Genomic DNA, 20,663 nt, shown 5'->3' on the forward strand with positions numbered 1-20,663 from the left:
GGGCAGGAGTAAGTGAGACTTTAGACTGACTAACCTTGGAAAGCAAGCTTCAGCTGCAGAGACGGCTTGGCTTGGCGGTTAAGAACACTGACTGTTTTTTTCAAAAACAGATTCAATTCCCTGAACCCACATGGCAGCTCACAGCTAATTCCACTTATGGGAGATCTGACCCCCTCTTCTGGCTTCTGTGGGTACTTCAAAAACGTACACAGACGTGCACTCAACCACACACAGATACTAAGACATGTATAAAGAGGAGAAGCCTCATGGAGAATCTGGCTTTTCGGGACAAACGACCGAAGAAATAGCCACACTATTCATATAGACAGGCTGGGGAAGGGCAATCCAGGGAGACAAGGAAAGAGTAAGTACTAGGAACTGCTAATAGGAGGCACACTGAAATCCGAAGTGGCTTGTCTGAGAAATCAGAGTGGTAGAAGATAAATTCAGAGAGGTGATATGGGACAAGACCTTGAAGACTGAGGTCAAGACCCTGGCACTTTCTCTGAGAAAGAAATCAGATCGTGGGAAGAATGCAGTGACCTAGGTTTCAGCAGGTCATTCTGGCTGCTATACAGCTCATGGATTGCAGGGAAGCCAAACTAAACACAGAAGACCACATGGGAGGCACTGCAATAATCCGTGGGAGAGATGGCTATGGACTGAACCAGAGAGGTACCAGGGGTTGGTGAGAAAGAGTCAAGAGGTAATTCTCTTTTAAACATGAAACTTAAGCAATGTACGGGGAAACTGGGTGCCCAGTGAGGTATATGAGGAGAACAGAGGAGGCTTTCAAGCTTTGTTTGGAGTCCCCAGAACAGCATTGCTGCTAACTGAGGTAGACAGGGACATGTTGGAGTTTCTCTCTGCAGAGGTGTTAGGAACTCAATTTAGGACATGTTAAGTTTGAGATGATTAGTAGACACCCAAATGGGAATGTCAAGTAGCGATCTATACGTCCAAAGAAAATGTCTGGGTTAGAAACCGGCACTTCAGAGTCTTCAGAACATGCACAACATTTAAAGTCACAATATTAGGCAAAATGCACAGGCAATGAGAGTGGTAGAAAAGAGAATCCCAAAGAGAGAGCTTAGGATTCCCTGAGTCCTCGGGTTGGAAGAGGAAGTGGCAAGGGAAAGGAAATGTAGTCAGGAGTGAGGGAAACCAGCCTGGTGTGGTGTCCTGGAGGCTGAGATAGGAGAATGCAGGACTGAGGTGAGCAGCTCTGTCAAATGATGTGCGATGTCAGAAAACGGGATGTGGAAGTGACAGCTGATTTGAGCAAAGTAGGGATCATGAATGACACAGGAGAGGTCACGCTGGATTATGGGAAGCAGAAAGCTAGTGAAGGGGGTTCAGAAAGGCTGGGGAGACTTAGTGACAGTGTAGACAACTCTTTAGAGAGAAAATGCTAGACCATACTCACAGGAGAGAGTCACAGGAGAGACTTAAGGGCTGAAGATGAAGGTCAAAGTGGGGCTAAAGAGGGAGAACTTTTATTTTGATTTTTAGGTAGTAGAAACAGCATGGACTTGTGGGACTGACCCAATAAGAAGTTTAACAATCAATATCACACCCAACACATCAACCACACCCACTGATTATCTTTCCAATGATTTGAACTCACAGATGCAAGTCCCTCAAAAAATTGTTTTGTGTTCCTGGTTCTTAATGCTTCCAATCATATCTTCTACCTAACTACTCATACTGACAATTTGGTTCATAGTTGATTTTCCCTTGTGTAAAAAACAGAAAGAAATAATAAATAATATCTTGATCGCATTCATAATAGTTACTGCCTCTTTGGTTAAAGAATGGCTTCATTTAGGGTGCCTCACAAAAACACAATAATGGGAATCTTCCACTCCCATATTTTAACAATTAGAGAAATCATCATTGACACCAAAACCGAAAGGAAATTCATCTCTGGGCCTACTCTGAGTCTTTTCTACCCATCTTCCTCTGCTACTGCCTGGTAGCAGAGTACATTCACGCAAAGTCCCAGTGGTGGTGTACCTAACTTCTCTTCAAAGTCACACATGCAGAGTGTGTCTCCTAACAGGAGGGGCTTTAACTTCTAGACAATTCTACAGTCCTCGCTGCTCTCACCGGCCCTCACTTTCCCCAACGTTAGCACCGTAGCTTGCTAGTGGTGCAGCCTTAACCTGTTCCTCCAGGTCTTCGAAGTTGTGGTTTCCTGCCTTTGTGTGACACAGACATAATAAACCACTCTTCAGTTCTTTCTTGCTATTTCTTCTGCCTTTGTTCCAAGTCAGAAGTAGTCAAAACTCTACCAACTATCTGTTACCAAGTTTGCCTCTCCAGTCAGGAGCCCTGCCTCCCCCCAGGTCTCATTGTTAAGGTCACAAAGCTTTTGAGATTCTCACTGCAGAGCTCTTTATTTCCTTCCTAGTGAGTACTGAGTAGCCTGCCAGCTCCCCATTCACCCTGTTGCCTCATTGTGCCCTTTCATGGCCTTTTCATTTCCTTTTCTTGGTGAGTCTATCTACTCTCCTATCTGTGATTTAAAAAAAAAAAAAAAAACCTATTCATTTTGAACAGAGAGTAAAATGAATAATTTGTAACTACAGTTGCCTCACAAGAGTGAGGTGCTGTCTGAGAGAGAGAAATTTCCTTTCTGCCTTTCATCTACAGATACCAATACATGCATACACATTTTCACGTGCTACACTATAGCAAATATAGCTTCAATTTGCTCGTAATATGTCCTCATTCCCTAAGCACCCTGTATCAGGCAGTCTGTTAGCAGCTGGTGTGTATTACCTCACTTAAAAACTCGTCACATCATGACACTTCTGGAGGACCCTGCTATACCTCTCCTGGGCATATACCCAAAGAATTCCCCAGTATGCAATAAAGACACATGCTCCACTATGTTCATATCAGCCTTATCTATAATAGCTAGAAGCTGGAAAGAACCCAGATGTCCCTCAATGGAGGAATGGATACAGAAAATGTGGTATATTTACACAATGGAATACTACTCAGCAATTAGAAGCAATGAATTCACAAAATTTTTAGGCAAATGGTTTGATCTGGAAAATATCATCCTAAGTGAGGTAACCCAATCACAAAAGAATACACATGGAATGCAATCTCTGATAAGTGGATATTAATTAGCCCAGAAGCTCTGAATACCCAAGGCACAAATAGCATAACAAATGACTTCCATGAAGAAGTATGGAGAGGGTCCTGATCCTGGAAAGGATTGATCTAGCATTGGAGGGGAGTATAAGGACAGAGAAAAAGGAGAGAGGTGATTGGAGAAGGGATGGATAGAAGAAGGTTTATGGGACATATGGGAAGGGGGCATCTGGGAAAGGGGAAATCGTTTGGAATGTAAACAAAGAATATAGAGAAAAAAAAACTCGTCACATCACAGAGGACTGAGAATGTGAAGAGGTTAAGGTAGCTGCCCAAGATTACACAGCTAATAAATGGCTGACTGGAGTTTGAACCCAATTAATTTGACATCAGTGCTTACAGAATTGACTACTCAAATAAGAGAGAGCCATCTCCGAGAAAAACACATAAAAGCAATACTCCACAAACTTCAAGAGGGAAAAAAGTTCCTCCAAAGGAGAGATCTTGATGAGAGTGAGTTACAATATGTTAGTAGGCAATTCTTTGAAGTCTCACAAATTACCCTAAAATTCATGACAACTTTGCATCCATCCCATAATATATCCAGATTGCTTTCTATAATTGGAATAGTTAACGCTCCCAGAGGATGCAAAAAGGCATTTATGAAATGAATGACAAACATTTTAAGGAATCTGCTTTCCTCCAAATGAATATAATCTCTATGAAAAATCTCCAAAGACTTTTGAAAGGAAATGTTCTGCCTCCTTCCTGCTGCCAGGAATATCCACTGAAGCAGTATGGTGAAGGGAGAATGAACACTGGATTGTTTTAACTCTTGATGTTAAAGAAAGCGTGTACAATGAAGGCAGCACAGCGAAGGTGTTGATTTGTGGACATAGTCAGACACATACATCTATTCTCCATCCTAAGCATCTATTCCTACCTCCTCTAAAACCTGGCTCAGATGCTGAAGAACCAGAGAAGACTAAATCACAAGGCCCATTTCCCTTGTCCCTTCGTGGAGAAGTGTGCTCTTGCACATGTGGACACACTAAAGATTTTACTCTAGTTTCTCTTTGTCTTTCTCTCTCTATCCCTCCCTCACTCCTTTTCTCTTTGCTTTTCCATTTTATATTTATTTGTCTTAAGAGTGAGCCTATGACATATACCCAGAGGATTCCCCAGCATGCAATAAGGACACATGCTCCACTATGGTCATAGCAGCCTTATTTATAATAGCCAGAAGCTGGAAAGAACCCAGATATCCCTAAATGGAGGAATGGATACAGAAAATGCGGTATATATACACAATGGAGTACTATTCAGCAATTAAAAAACAATGAATTCATGAATTTTTTTAGGCAAATGGATGGAACTGGAAAATATCATCCTAAGCGAGGTAACGCAATCACAAAAGAATATACATGGAATGCAATCATTGATAAGTGGATATTAATTAGCCCTGAAGCTCTGAATACTGAAGATACAATTAGCATATCAAATGATTCCCATGAAGAAGGAAGAAGAGGGCCCTATTCCTGGAAAGGCTTGATCCAGCATTGTTGGGGATTACCAGGACAGAGAAAAGGGAGGGGGAAAGATAGGAGAATGGATGGAGAGAAGAGGACTTATGGGACATATGGGGAGGGGGGAACTGGGAAAGGGGAAAGCTTTTGGATTGTAAACAAAGAATATAGAAAAATATATATATAAAAATCGTGAGCCTATGAGAGAGACTCTAGATTTAAGGGTCTAAGCGCAGATACACAGTGCTTGGGAATCCCACTCTTATAGTCCTGAGAACTGATAGAAAGCTGAAGACACACACACTGCCTCAACAGCTGACAGGAGACTTCAGCCCCATCCCTCTGTGTTGCCAACTGTTCCCAATGCCAGGGATCTTTAGGAGGGCATCCGAACCTTTGGTCAGTCTCACTCACCCCTCTGCTCTGCCCTCTGCCCTCCCACCTAACAGTTCCATAGCCAGCTGTCTAGGAATAAGCTTACTGAAGAGCCCTTTAGTACCACAACCCACCACTCCTGTGCTGCTCCCCAGAACCTTGTAATGGAGGATACAGTGGGCACAATTGTGGCCATTTTGTTCATGAAGAGACCCAGATGGAACCAGGAGGAAGAGACTTGCCTGAATTAGTCAACCTGTGGTAAATCCAGACCTCCAAACAGGGCATCCTTACCATCTTGCTGGTCAACCCTCACAAAAAATCATGGATCCTCTTAGGCTACCAGGGTACATCCATCCATCCGTCCCTAAGAGGGGTGGTCATGCGTGGCTCATCAGGTGCGTTCAGAAGAGCAGCTGGCTGCAGAATCCTCTGAAATCCTGAAGGAATGAAAACACTGGGCCTCATGCAGTTGCTGTAATTTCTGTTTTTTATATGACTTTAAATTTCCTATATTTGATACCTCTTAAGTTCTATCAGTGGTCTGAGTCTGGACACACTCCACCACTAGCCATCTGTGAGGCAATTAATATTGCAAAGCAGAAAGGACGGAGGATTGGAAGTCTAACAACCTGGGAAGCTATGTCCGCTAGAAAGCTGACATTACCTCTCCAGATTCTGACTTCACCCCTCCAGATACTGCCATCCTCACCTACAAGAAAAAGAAAGCAAACAAAATAATCTCAAATTTTCCATGAAGTTCTAAAGTGCAAGGTCCTGTTTTACGCATGGGAAATTAGACGGCTAAACATTGTGCTTTCCAAAATCCTCCCTTGTCCTAACATTTCAAAGTTTCATAAACATATTTTCTGAGTCATTGCTCTCTTAGGCTAAACATATGGTCCCTGGTTTTCCAAGAGGTCCTGTGCAGTAAACATAAGCCCTGTGGGTTGCACTGATTTGGGAGAGCATTTCGGTCAGTAATACCATCTGCTAGCTTCTGTCACCTTCATGTAAAATGTAAAGCAGTATCCCCTCTGGACAAATTGGTGAAGGATGCCCTCCCAAGGTCCTGTAAACAGTGTCGAAATAGTAACTCTCTGACCGAATGCCAGCTTCCATTTCTCTCCTCACCTGGATGCAGCTATCAAGTAAGCTGGCCTATGAAACACAACAGCCATGGGGACTCAACAAATACAAAAGAATTTGTTTCAAGCCAATGCCAAACTTTCTGAGGAAACTACTTAAAGGTTGACTCGGGCAACATACAATCTCTAGGCTACCTGAGCTAGACAAAGAGCATGCTAGGGGGGGAAGGACTCCATGCTTCCAATACATACCTGCTACTGACACATTAAAAGATAATAATACTACACCCTCGGCCACAATGCTAAAACTGCAATCTCCATGGTCCATGATGAAAACAGTGATCTGGCTAATTAACTGGCAGAGGAAATGTTCTCCAGTATAGTAGGTTCACCTTGAAAAGACCATAAACTCCCCCAGAGAGATAATTGGTATATATATATTTGCAGAATTGACCACTGCTTGGGACAGATGAGGTATCAAATAGAAAATTATTGATTGAAGTTTATTTGATTCATACACCCTCAAGGCTACATATTATGGGCATAAATGACATAGTGAAGTTGGGGTGGAATGAGGAAAAGCACCCCACAGCCCTGGTTCTCAAGCAGCATTTTTACTTTCTAGACACTGATGGTTTGTCAGATCTCTCCCTACTCTGCATCTCATCCCCATCACATGAGGCACTTGAAAGGGTTAAAATTCTCTAATTGAAGGTCTTCCTGCAGCTTACACAAAGCCACAAGTTCTCAACTTGGGAGGGGTACATGTCAGAACTGTCCCACCACCTCAGACCTGTCCCACCACAACCGCCACTACTCTGGTTGTAGACTTTGGTGACAATTTGTAAGAATAAGAGCCTGGGTGACTTGCTTTCTGTCGGTGGTTATTTAGTACCATGTCCCCAGTTGCGGGCCTGGGGGACATAGGAAAATGGGACAATTGTATATTTCTTTACATATCTTTTCTTTTTAAGGCAACATTATCAACTTAATGGAAAGCATGGAGAATAAAATAACCTAAGTGTGCTTTCTACTCAGAATTAGAAAATAATGCTGTTACATTTCATCCATTCAGTAAGTAAAAGGAATCTAGTAGTCAGTTTTCCATCCCTATAACAAAATGCATGGTAGAGGCTACTCGTGAAGTAGAAAGGTTTACTTAGAAATTAGGGGAGGCTCCAGACTAAGATCATGGGACCTCATTACTCTGAACCTCTAGTCTAAGTACCCACTAGCCATGGTAAGGAGATATTAGAGCAAACTGCTCATTATCTTAGGCCAGGAGGCAGAGGAGACTGAGAGACTGGGGTTCCACAATCCCCTTAAAGACCACGTCTCCTGGGACCTAAGGATTTCTTCATAGACCCCTGCCTCTGACTATCCATATCACCTCCAAATATTGCTACTCTTGGTATCATGCCTTTAATAGATAGACCTTCAAGGAACACTGTCTACATAAAGCCACATCAAGACAGTGACAAAAAGAGACTGTAACCCTGAGTTATGAAATTAAATTCTACGTTGTAGTGGTTTGAATATGATTGGCCCAGGGAGTGACATTCTTAGGAGGTATGGCCTTGTTGGAGGAAATGTGTCAATGAGGGGTGGGCTTTAAGACCCTTCTCCTAGCTGCCTGGAAGGCAGTCTTCTCCCAGCTTCCTCCACCTCCTCCAGGGCCATGCCTGCCTGGACACTGGGGTGTTTCCTGCCTTGATAATAATGGACTGAACCTCTGAACCTATAAATCAGCCGCAATTAAATGTTATCCATTATAAGAGATGCCTTTATCATGGTGTCTCTTCACAGCAGTAAAACCCTAAGACATATGTTATCACAGAGAAAATGTCAAACTTCTCCCAGAAACTAAATCACTCTCCTGCCATGTCCTCAAAGTCACTACAGTATCCTCTTGGCCCTCTAACACCCAATTTCACAGCTTTGTCATTTCATATATAATTGAGAGGCTTTTTTCTTGTAGTGTCTTCTGCCTCTAGTTCCTCCCTGCACCTGCATGGCTTCTGTGTCAACTCCACACCAGTGCTCACAATACACTCGGCTCTGAAAATTTCAGGAAAATTTCTCCCATCAAGATTCTAAGAGATCAGAGGCTGGCCTGGTAGAATAGACCTATAATCCCAGTTACTACCACTCAGGAGACTGAAGCAGGGGGATGACAAGTTTGAGGCCTGTCTGTTGCACAGAATGAATTTAAGGTTAGCCTGTGAAGACCTTACCTCTACATTTAAAAATTAAAAGGAAAAAAAAATGAGATCTGGGAATATAGTGGTAGAGTGAGTACTTGTCTAACAAGGTGAAGGCCCTATGTTCAATTCTCCCCACATCCCTTAAAATGACGAGATAAGCAACCTTACACCCTAATCCAGTCTCCCATAGCTTTCTTCTCCCACTCTATTCTTTATGATGAAGCCTAAAACTAAGGGAGAAAATTTTTTCTGCTTGACTATGTCCTGAAGTCATATCCTCCAATCTAGGCAATTCATCAAAGTATTTCTTCCAAACAAATGCAGGAATCCCTCTAAAAGAAAATTTGGTAAATGAAGTCTTTTTCTTCAGATCATTACATCCATACATATGATTGATGTGGAGTCTGACTATACAGTGGGAGAGTCTTTGGTAGGTGAATGTGTTTCCTTTAAGCAAATAGTCAACGTGGTTTCCAGCCCTACTGCCCACCTCCAGTGTGGAGGGGCTTCATATCCTGCAACATTCATCCTACCCCATTAAACAAAAGCCCTGCTATAAGATGCCCTAAAAGGTCAATGGAAGGGAATGAGGGGGAGGCAGGAGAGAGCATGGTGACATTTAGAAGTAGCCCAAAGTCTGGGACGGTATAAAATTAGAAGAGGTTAGGCAGTCTGTGAGGGGAACCCAGCACAGCGAGAGTGGTAAGTCACTGTTCTCCCCCATCCCACTGAGCTGACTCATGAGAACCCATTCACTTGGTCACACCCACAGCTGCCTGCTTGGAAACCACACAGCCCTTCACTGCAGCACCTACTGACTTCCGATGCAGGCTTCCTAGGTGAAAAAAGACCAGGTGAAGAAAGACTAGGGGGAGCTAGGTGTGCCAGCACAGCAGCATCAGAAGGGGAGAGAGCTCAGCCTGCAGTGTGAGACACAGGGGAAGGGTGACCATACGAGATCATGTCTGTCTCCTGCCTTTCCCACAAGATTTTCATTTCTATCGTTCTTCAGGCTTCCGGCATGGTCACCCAATCTGCTTTAGCCAAGAAGCAGATGATGAGATGGTGCAGCCACAGGAAATTACACCTTGAAGGCGTGTTCCTGTTGCAGCCTGGAGGTTTGGGGACTCATTTTACAGATAAGCTCAGATATTACCTGTGTTGAGATAACAAGCCCAACGAGTAAGTAGTTGGATGGCAGAGAAGGGACAGTCTCTTGTCCCAGAAATTACCGTTTTCTTTTCTCTAGTACCCCTTGCACCCATTGTGCCTTGTGTGGTTTTTTTTTTTTTTTTTCAAACTCTGTAAGACCAAGAGTCATTGGGGAAAGGGAAAGGGGCCACATTTATTTTTGGTTGCATGACCAGAAATAGCTTACATCACCTTTCTAATTAGAAATGAAGCTAGTGAGTTAGACGCCGAGAGAGGAGAAGGACAGACATAAACTAGCCCATGAGGGTAGCTCTACGCTTTTAGGAATGTTAGATAATGTGGCCTGTGGGGGGGGGGGGCAGGGGAGCAGGAGTGCCTGGAAACACCAATGGCATTGCTCAGCAGTGAAGAATAGAATAGCAGTGGCAGCATAGAGTACCACGCAGGACTCTCTCCGATAGTGCCCACACCTAGAATAGTATTTCCAGTAACTGAAAGAAGGAAGATTTGGAGGGAATGTAAAGTAACCACCTGGGTTTTATAAGGCAGAGAAGCAATTTATTGGTGTTTATATGCCTCACAAAGTTGGATTAAGAAGAGTTTTTATCATCCTTGGCATGGTTTTTTGTCCTACAGGTGTCTGTTCTGTGGAACAGCAGGCAGTTGTTTTCCGTCCAGCTTCTACCACACCAACGTGTGTGCCTTCACCTCATGGAGGACTCAATGGGCATGGGCGTGAGCCCTCTCAGGCCTCAGAACTACCTTTTTGGTTAGGAACTAAAGGCTGACAGAGTCTATCACTTTTAAGTGGATGATGATGAAAATGAGCACCAGTTACCATTAAGAACAGTCAGTTTAGGAGCAGGGGCAAAAGATGGATTCAATGTTGTAGAGGCAGAAGCAATGAACTATGAAGGCAGTCCAATTAAAGTCACACTGGTAACTTTGAAAATGTCTCTACATGCAACATTTTCCCTTAGAGGCTTGAACATAACACTACCTATGGTCTTAAAGTTGAAGTGTGGTTCGGGGCCTGTGCACAATAGTGGACAGAAGCTAGTATCTGTAGAGGAAGATGCAGAGATGAAGATGAGGAGGGTGTAAAACTCTTAGGCATGTCTGGAAAGCCATCTGCTCCTGGAGGTGGTAATGAGGGTCTACAGAAAAACGTAAAACTTGATGAAGATGAGGAGGAGGAGGAGGAAGAGGAGGATGAAGAAGATGATGATGATTTTGATGAAGAGGAAACTGAAGAAAAGTTTCCAGTTAAGAAATCTGTATGAGATACCCCAGCCAAAAATGCACAAAAAAATCAAACCAAAATGGAGAAGACTTAAAATCAACACCAAGATCAAAGGGTCAAGAGTCCTTCAAAAAACAGGAAAAAAAACCTAAAACACCAAAGGACCTAATTCTGTAGAAGACATTAAGACAAAAATGCAAGCAAGTATAGAGAAGTGTGGTTCTCTTCCCAAAGTGGAAATCACGTTCATTAATTATGTGAAGAACTGTTTCCGGGTGACTGACCAGGGGCTGTTCAAGATCTCTGGCAGTGGAGGAAGTCTCTTTAAGAAAATGTTTTAAACAGTTTGAAATATTCTGTCTTACTTCATTTCTGTAATAGTTGCTATCTGGCTGTCCTTTTTATAATTCAAAGGGAGAACTTTCCCTACTGGGTTTGATAAATGTTGTCCAGGTTCAATTGCCAAGAATGTGTTGTCTAAAATGCCTGCTTAGTTTTCAAGGATGGAACTCCACCTTTACTTGGTTTTAAGTATGAATGGAATATTATGATAGGATATATAATAAGATGTGGAAATGGTAGGGTGACAAAAATATGCATGTGAAATAAACTCAGTATTTTAATAAAGTAGAAGAAGAAGGGGGAGGAGGAGAAGGAGGAGAAGGAGGAGAAGGAGGAGGAGGAGGAGAAGGAGGAGGAGGAGGAGGAGGAGGAGGAGGAGGAGGAGGAGGAGGAGGAGGAGGAGGAGGAGAAGGAGAAGGAGAAGGAGAAGGAGAAGGAGAAGGAGAAGGAGAAGGAGAAGGAGAAGGAGAAGGAGAAGGAGAAGGAGAAGGAGAAGGAGAAGGAGAAGGAGAAGGAGAAGGAGAAGGAGAAGGAGAAGGAGAAGGAGAAGGAGAAGGAGAAGGAGAAGGAGAAGGAGAAGGAGAAGGAGAAGGAGAAGGAGAAGGAGAAGGAGAAGGAGAAGGAGAAGGAGAAGGAGAAGGAGAAGGAGAAGGAGAAGGAGAAGGAGAAGGAGAAGGAGAAGGAGAAGGAGAAGGAGAAGGAGAAGGAGAAGGAGAAGGAGAAGGAGAAGGAGAAGGAGAAGGAGAAGGAGAAGGAGAAGGAAGAAGAAGAAGAAGAAGAAGAAGAAGAAGAAGAAGAAGAAGAAGAAGAAGAAGAAGAAGAAGAAGAAGGAAGAAAGAAAGAAAGAAGAAGGAAGAAGAAGGAAGAAGAAGGAAGAAGAAGGAAGAAGAATGAAGAAGAAGAACAACAACAACAAACAACAACAACAAGAGTTCTATCCCTGCCCCTTACCTGCTGCACTCCAGAGAGTAGCCTCTGCCCCTTGGCTGGGCAATACAGCAGAACTGTCCCTACCTGAGGGGGTTGCAGAAAAGCTGGCCCTGGCCCTGGCCCTGCCTCTTGTCTTCTGAGGGAGAAACGTCCTCCTCCCTCCCTCATCCTTTTCCAGCTGTGTCAGGCAGGATAGCTGGCCCTGAGATCATGAGAATGGAGAACTAGCCCTGTCCCTCACTGGCTGCAACACTTGAGAGAGTGGAAGAGTGGGGGAGCAGGCCCTAGGCCTTGCAGGGCAGCGGGGTAAAGCCGCTTCTGGTTGTAGGGGGTGAGTGTGACCCAGAGGACATGGGAGTGGGAGAGCAGGAGAGCCAGGAGGCTAGCCAGCTCAGATGCTTCTCAGGACCAGAGCCAGGGCTTCAAACAGACCCACTCCAACCTTTATTCCATCAGTGAACTGCTGGAGTGCATGAACAGGCCAGTCCTATGAATCCAAAACTACAGGATCTCAATGATAAGGAGCAACAGCAGGATATCCAAGAGGAGTCCCAGTCAGATCCCAGCCTTTAGAGAGTAATGAAGAGTACGAAGCCAGAGGCCTCGCACCAAACCAGAGTCATTGCAATGAGCATTTGCAAGCAAAGAAGTGGGCGCCGAAGGGTATACTGGGGGACTCACTGTGATGCACTACAGCTTCCACAACCAAAGGGTATACTGGGGGACTCACTGTGATGCACTACAGCTTCCACAACGGGATTTTTTTCTCTCTTTGGTGTGGGGAGGTTGCAAGGGTAGAGGGTAGGTACAAGGTATGATCTGAAATTTGCAAAGAACCAATAACAAGGTTTTTTGTTTAAAAAAATTAGTCTTACACATAGCTCATAGCCCACTATACCTAAAAGCCCAAATACTATTTAACTGTCCCTTTGTTATCATATAAAAACAAACAAGGTGTTATACCACCCTCAACAGAGTTGAGATGCTGGCCAGGATGTGGAGAAGGAGGAACACTCCTCCACTGCTGGTGGAGTTGCAAGCTGGTACAACCACTCTGGAAATCAGTCTGGTGGTTCCTTAGAAAACCAGAGGACCCTGTTATACCACTCCTGGGCATATACCCAGAGGATTCCCCGACATGCAATAAGGACACATGCTCCACTATGTTCACAGCAGCCCTATTTATAATAACCAGAAGCTGGAAAGAACCCAGATGTCCTTCAACAGAGGAATGGATACAGAAAATACACACACATACACACACACACACACAATGAAGTACTATTCAGTCATTAAAAACAATGGTTTCATGAAATTCTCAGATAAATGGATGGAACTGGAGAATATCATCCTAAGTGAGGTAACCCAATCACAAAAAGAACACTCATGGTATGCACTCACTGATAAGTGGATATTAGCCTAGAAGCTTGGAATATCCAAGACACAATTCACATATCAAATGATGTCCAAGAGAAGGAAGGAGTGGCTCCTGGTCCTGGAAAGGCTCAGCACAGCAGTGTAGGGGAATACGAGGACAGGGAAATGGGAAGGGGTTGATTGGGGGAACACGGGGAGGGAACAGGGCTTATGGGACTTTCAGGGAGGAGGAATCTAGGAAAGGGAAAATCATTGAAATGAAAATAAAAAATATATGAAATAAAAAAAATTAAAAAAAGAAGTCAGGGTCATCTCCCTACAGGAACTTTGCAAGAACATTTGTTGGTGTGAAAAATCAGTCAGAAGACTTGAAAGCCTGCGCTGGCTCTCTCTCCCTTCCTTTAGTTTGTAATGTAAGCACTTTCCTGTACTATTGAGTGCCCTTCAAAAATCACCTTTATGACTATAAATTCTCTATATTATGACTATAATAGTCTCGATAGTGAGGTAGGACAGAATGACAAGAAAAAATAAGGGGACATTCAAAAGGTATGGAATTCATGACTTCCCTGGAACTGGCTCCGGTCTTCCATTGGCTGAAAACCTCACAGACAAAACTCTCATAAATCATGTTCAGAATCAAATCATGTCTTGACTTTGTGGGACCTGTGCATGGAAAGAATTCCTTTGTCCAATTTTTGCCTGTGTTGTAATTTTATCAACTTTCCTTTCCTATCTTATAATGACTGAAATGTTTTAAACTCAGATATAGATTGCATCCTTTGAGCAACTAACTTCAAAAGCTACAAAATCAGATACATATATATGCACACACACACACACACACACACTTTACCTTTAATTCTTTTAGACAGGCTCTCATTATTCAACTTAGGCAGGCCTCAACTTTGTGGTAATTCTCTTTACAGATGTGTGCTGCCCATGAGTTTGTCTATCCTACTTTCTCTAACATTTCTGTAATAGGTGATACTCCATAGACAGATAGATAGATATAGATAGATGTTGCTTTAACTAGTTCACCTTTCTTGAGAAGTTACATCCACAGTTTGAGTATGAACTAACTGTCCTTTACATAATAAACCAAAATTTTTCTTCACACTGACTCATCTTGAAGTTATATTCTGCAGCATAAATCAGGGTCAAGGCTGCACCTGAGTCCAGATCCCTAGGAGGAACTCCTCAATCTGTGAGCTGGAAATTTGCTTCCCCTGCTGTGAGTGACTCACATAGTGTGATACAAACAAATGTTCCTCCATGTGGGGACACATCGATAAATTTTTTTGTCATCTTTCTATATCAAGGAAAGCCTTTATTGTTTTTCTTTCTTTTATATCTTATGGTTGATGATTGACATTCAACATTAAAAAAAGATGTCATTGATATAATTGATGAGGCTAGCAATTAATTCATAGTCCTTTCATTCAACAAATAACTAATATGTCTATACTACATCCTAATTGTTTCAATGTTGAAGATAAAACCTTCAAGGGAGTGAGGCAGGAAACACAGAGGTGGGTAGTGTTAAGGAATAAAGAAAAAACAGAATCAGGGAACAGAGAGGCTTACAATATACTGGTTGCCTTGTTGGATTTAGGGAAGGCTATCAGAAAATATCTGAAAAGTGAAGTTTGAACAGAGATGTTATAAAGTGACACCATAGGAAAACACAAGAGAAGAAAAATGCTGGGGCAGGCAGGGGACATAGCATATGCAGACAGAGGTAGAACAGAAACATATTCAGTGTGCTTAGGGAACAAGCAGGCCACCGTGGCTAGGTGGGCACAGAATGGTGTGCTAGGTGATGACATCAGAGAAGAAACCAGACTGGGTCCTGGATGGCCCCACAGGCCAGCACAGGAATAGCTGTGACTGTTGTGTAATCAATGTGAGGGTAATGTAGGGAGAAGAAGACAAGTCAGTAGACAGCCAAAATGGGGTGCATGAAGTCTTAGGGTAACACCTACTCAGGGATGTTAGAGAAGATAAGATAGACAGTCATATAGCACTCACTGCAAAGAGGATTGCCAGTTCTGCCTACGCTGCACAGTGGGAGCCTCTTTAAAAGAAATAGAAAGTAAAGACAAGAAAGTTGATGGTATCTTTAAACCTGAAAATGAATACCAATGAATGCTGGAGATCAGCCTTCGAAGATGTGAAAGAAGGAAGGAAGGATACAGGAGAGAGCAAAGCTACCTGCCACTCATTCCAGGAAAGAAAATGGTGCCCTAGAGACTGGAGAAGGCAGCAGCACCAGAATGAGAGGGAGATTCGCTTATTGAATGTGCCTGATTAAGGGAAATAAAATTGAGAGTTGGCCATATTGTTTGGAACATAGCATTTGACAGCATGATAGTATCATTACCCAAATCAACAGATATTTTTAGTGAGGCCTAAAGGTCTTTATTAAAATATGACAGAGACTATTGTGAAGGGGGTCATTTCCCTAATTTCTTTCTCAGCCTGCTTATCCTTTGAGTATAGGAAGGCCACTGATTTGCTTGAGTTGATTTTATAACCTGCCACTTTGCTGAAGTTGTTTATCAGCTGTAGGAGTTCTCTAGTGGAGTTTTTTGGGTCACTTTGGTAGACTATCATGTCATCTGCAAATAATGATAGTTTGACTTCTTCCTTTCCAATTTGTATCCCTTTGACCTCCTTATGTTGTCGAATTGCCCGAGCTAGTACCTCAAGTACAATATTGAAAAGATAAGGAGAAAGGGGGCAGCCCTGTCTAGTCCCTGATTTTAGTGGGATTGCTTCAAGTTTCTCTCCATTTAGTTTGATGCTGGCTACCAGTTTGCTGTATATTGCTTTTACTATGTTTAGGTATGGGCCTTGAATTCCTGTTCTTTCCAAGACCTTAAGCATGAAAGGATGCTGAATTTTGTCAAATGCTTTTTCAGCATCCAATGAAATGACCATGTGGTTTTTTTCTTTGAGTTTGTTTATGTAGTGGATTGCATTGATGGATTTCCATATATTGAACCAACCCTGCATTCCCGGGATAAAGCCTACTTGATGGGAAGTGGGAAGGGGTGGGTGGGAGGACAGGGGGAGAGAAGGGGGCTTGCAGGACTTTCGGGGAGTGGGGGGCTAGAAAAGGGGAAATCATTTGAAATGTAAATAAAATATATATCAAATAAAAAAACTTAAAAAAAAATAAAAAAAATATGACAGAGAGATGGGTATAAGCTTTGACTAATCTGATCAAAGAGAAAAAAAAATCCTCACTCTAGTAACTTCTGACAAAAGCAAGTTTGCTTTTCATTTTGTTTTGGGGTTCTGAATTATGCAGGGAAAAGAAATGATAGTGGTAGATTCAGGAGAGAGTAGAAAAAAGAAAGTGAAGATCATTAGAGACAACAAGCCCTTGGAAGAACCTAGGTGCAAAGGAGAGATCAGAAATGGACCAAAGGGCCAAATGACATGGAATTTTAAAGGAGACATCTTTTGGATATGAAGCAGCAGTTCATACTTAGATGCCAATTGGAAAATTCAAAAAAGAAAAAGATGCTGAGGAGGCAGAAACCAAGCTAGAATGGCATCCTTGATGGTGTTAGGGATGAAGAGTTGTTCTTCCTCCATGTTCTCACTAATGATAGCCATGATGTATTAGTTTGGGTTCTCTAGAGTCACAGAATGTATGGATAGTCTTTATATAGTTAGGGAATTTGTCAATGACTTACAGTCTATAGTCCAACTCCCCAACAATGGTCAGCAGCAGCTTGGATGGAAGTCCAAGGATCTAGCAGTTGCTCAGTCCCATGAGGCAAGCAGGCAAGGAAGAGTAAGTAAATCTTCCTTCTTCCAATGTCCTTATATAGATCTCCAGCAGAGGGTGTAGCCCAGATTAAAGGCTGTAGGTCTCCAGCAGAGGATGTGCCTCCATGCCTTTAATCCCAGATGATCTTGAACTCGAGATCTCCTTGTCTTAATCTTCTGAAATTCATAGCCACTATGCTTCAAGATCTCCATGCCAAGATCCATGTCAGAAACTTATATCTCTGAGCCTCCAGATTAGGATCATAGGTGAGCCTTCCAATTCTAGATTGTAGTTCATTCCAGATATAGTCAAGTTGACAACCAGGAATAGCCACTACACATGGTAACCTTGGTCCCTGTGCTCTTAGAGAAGAATTTCTATCAGGCCTGATACAATGAGCCAGTATTCAGGCTTCTTCAACAGCCAAGAAAGTAGAACAGAACATGCCTTCACTCTCACGAGCTGAAGGCACACAGCTCCGAGCAGCAAACTCCACGAGCTGCCTCTACTTTCTGAACCCACAAGTCTGGGACTACCATTCCTCTGACCTGTACCTATTCCTGGGTGCTCTGTGGCATTTTCCTTTCTGGAATTGGCAAAGACTTTCCTAGAAGCTGTCCTTAACCCACAGTTAAGTCTATTACAATTAAATTAGATACAGAACTTTGAGTTTACCAGGTAAAAAGACCATGGTGCTTTTGGTGTGCTTGGGTGGGGGCTCTTCACAAAACCAATCAGAACCCATGAGAACTCACTTCATTATGTTTCAGAGTTCTGTCCTTCTTATCTAGTGGCCTGCCTAGCTCATGCTCAGCTGAAAGCCCCGATGTTCTAATGTTCACTCCGTAACTCCAGGGCGTGGGTTCTGGAGGAGCTTGGTTATGTTGCTCGGGTAACGGGAGGCTTTGGTCCTTAAAGGGAGGGCTGATAGACACTGCAGTGGAGCAGGGGGACATTCTCCTTTGATTGGATTTGGGGTTTGTTTTCTTTTTCCGTTTATTTTTTTCTTGGTGGCTCCAGAAAGCCAAATCAAGAATTCAGCCAAGTAGAAATCATCCTGACTCTTGCAATACAGACTCAGGCAACCCTGGCTAAACAACTCTAAAAAGAAGTCAAACAATTCAAGGGTGAAGAGACCATCCTGAGTGGCTGATTTTGTCATCTGGACATAGCTACGTAACTTTCGAGGGATTGATGGACTCTCTATCTATCTATCTGTGTGTGTGTGTGTGTGTGCATGCATGTATGTGTGTGCGTCTGTGTGTCTATGTGTCAGTGTGTCTGTGTTTGTGTAATAGTTTCCAAAAACAGTTAGACCATGAGGCTTCTTACCTAATCAATGGATTAATTTCCCTCATTGGATTCACAATATGAAGACACTACTCATCATTGTATGGTATGCTTGCAAGGCAAATGGCAATCAGTAGGGTCTAATTAGAGAAAGCATTAGTGCTTTTAGACTGTCTGCCTTGGTCTCTTCCTGTATTTCCCATTCTGCTTCCTAGTTCATCATGTTCTAAAATGCTCTGCTTTGCCATGCCCTTTCTTCCAAGATGGACTGTCACCCTTTTCACTGTAAGCCAAATAAATAATACCTTCCCTTTAGTTATTTATGTCTATGTCCTTGCCACAAAAAAGTTACTAACACACAGTCCCTTTAGTCAGACCATTATGACAACAGTAGAAGGCATTTTAACGGCCCGTGTAGTGGCTTCTAAAAGGACAAAACTCTGTAGACATTGGAGGATTTATCTGTCAAAAAGAGAAAAAAAACAGTGGGGACTCATGGCCTCGCTCTGACAAGAAGTTAGATGCAGTTCTGTAAAGAAAGAATTCTCTACTCAATGGGCTTCCAAGCATCCTGCTCTGTATAACATCTGGAAAGATCAAGAGAAAGACCAAGCTCTTCCCTGACCTCTTAGGTGTCTCACATAAGGAGAGAAACAGACAGAAATTGGAGTCATTTATTTGTGAAGATGAGGGTGCAAACAGGATTTAGTTAAATGTGAGATGAAAGAAGGACTTCAAAGCAAAGGAAAAAAACAGACTGAAGTTGGGGTGTCTTGTCACTCAGATCTACACCCAAGGCTCCCTTACATTTAGGAATGAACCCCACAACATCCGCTCCTCTCCCTGCTCTCAACACTCTTTGTATCAGCCTCTGTGCTGCAGAATCTCAGTGCTCAGGTCCTTTCTAAACTCTCTAAGCCATGACAGGAAACAACTGCCCACAAGTACACTCCATTCTTGTGTGACTCTGGAGTCCCTTAGCATTTGACAGTACTCTAGTTTTAAAATGAAGACAGAGCCACTGCCTTGCATTAGATAACACAAAAATCTGTGTGCCCTTGCCTGAGCCCAGACCTGCTTGGATACCTATCCCATGGGTATTACCTGGGGTAGCCAGATGCTGACCTCTGTGGCTTGAATTTGTGGTGTAGCTCATGTTGAAGTTTCTCATTATGAGAAGCAATTAGAAGCTTGTCCTCATGACTGCACCAATCCACACACATGATAAACAGACTAAAGAGTTGACATGTTATCTCAGAAGAGGTTGTGCTATATAAGTGACTTTCTAGCCTAGTCTCTTATACTCCATTCTAATTTTTTATCATGGGATGGGCTATTACACATGAGGACCCTGCCAGCAAGGAGAACCATCACTGGATGAATCACAGTAACCCTTTTTTATTTATAATTAGCCGGCCTGTGGCATTGTATTATCAGCAAGAGAGGACGGAGGAAACTGCTGCGAGCATTCAGAAGTCACAGATGTTATACGACACTGAAAATCCTTCAGCAGCTGGACAGTGATTGGTGGTGCTGGGAGCCTGAGATGGTTTGAATATGTTTGGCCTAGAGAGTGGCAATAGTAGGAGGTGTGGCCTTGTTGAATAGGTGTGTCACTGTGGGCGTGGACTTTAAGACCCTCTTCCTAGCTGCCTGGAACTCAGTCTTCTAGCAGCCTTCGGATGAAGAAGTAGAAGTCTCAGTCCCTCCTTCACCATGTCTGCATGGACGCTGCCATGCTCCTATCTTGATGACAATGGACTGAACTAAACGGGGCTTGAACGGTATTGTTACTATTACCTTTGCTCCTTCCTTGACATTTAGCTTTCAGGACAATTTACCTTTCTCTCCTCTTTACGTTCTGGAACTTTCAATCAACCACACCTCAGACAGAGGAAATGGCTAGAAGGTGCAGGGGCATGAGTGTGTTTGCATATACCCTGGTAGAACACAAATCCATGAAGTAGCATCAGCAAACTGCACGGGAGCCCTCCGACAGATCACTGGAAACAGAAGCCCGCAAGTCAATGACTCTGCTCACGTAAAATCTGACAGGAGGCAACTTTTAACTGAAGATGGCAACTGGGAGAACTGGTTGAGTCTAAGACTGAGCGGCAGGAGGCTTTGCAGGTGTCTAAGATAGTGACCGGATTTCCCACACTCTTCTAAATTCTAAACTAGAGCAAGAAAGATTCTCAGAAACAAAAATAATGCCACAGTTTGCCATATGTGGGGTAGAAGAAGAGA

The 20,663-nt window shown here is 43.0% G+C and overlaps 1 pseudogene; it reads left to right on the plus strand.

Annotated features, from left to right (window-relative positions):
- Positions 1 to 10,161: 10,161 nt before the first annotated feature.
- On the plus strand, positions 10,162 to 11,108 carry LOC127697581 (nucleophosmin-like; annotated as a pseudogene).
- Positions 11,109 to 20,663: the final 9,555 nt, after the last annotated feature.

The sequence above is a fragment of the Apodemus sylvaticus genome, chromosome 12 (assembly GCF_947179515.1).
Source record: "Apodemus sylvaticus chromosome 12, mApoSyl1.1, whole genome shotgun sequence".
Lineage (NCBI taxonomy): Eukaryota > Metazoa > Chordata > Mammalia > Rodentia > Muridae > Apodemus > Apodemus sylvaticus.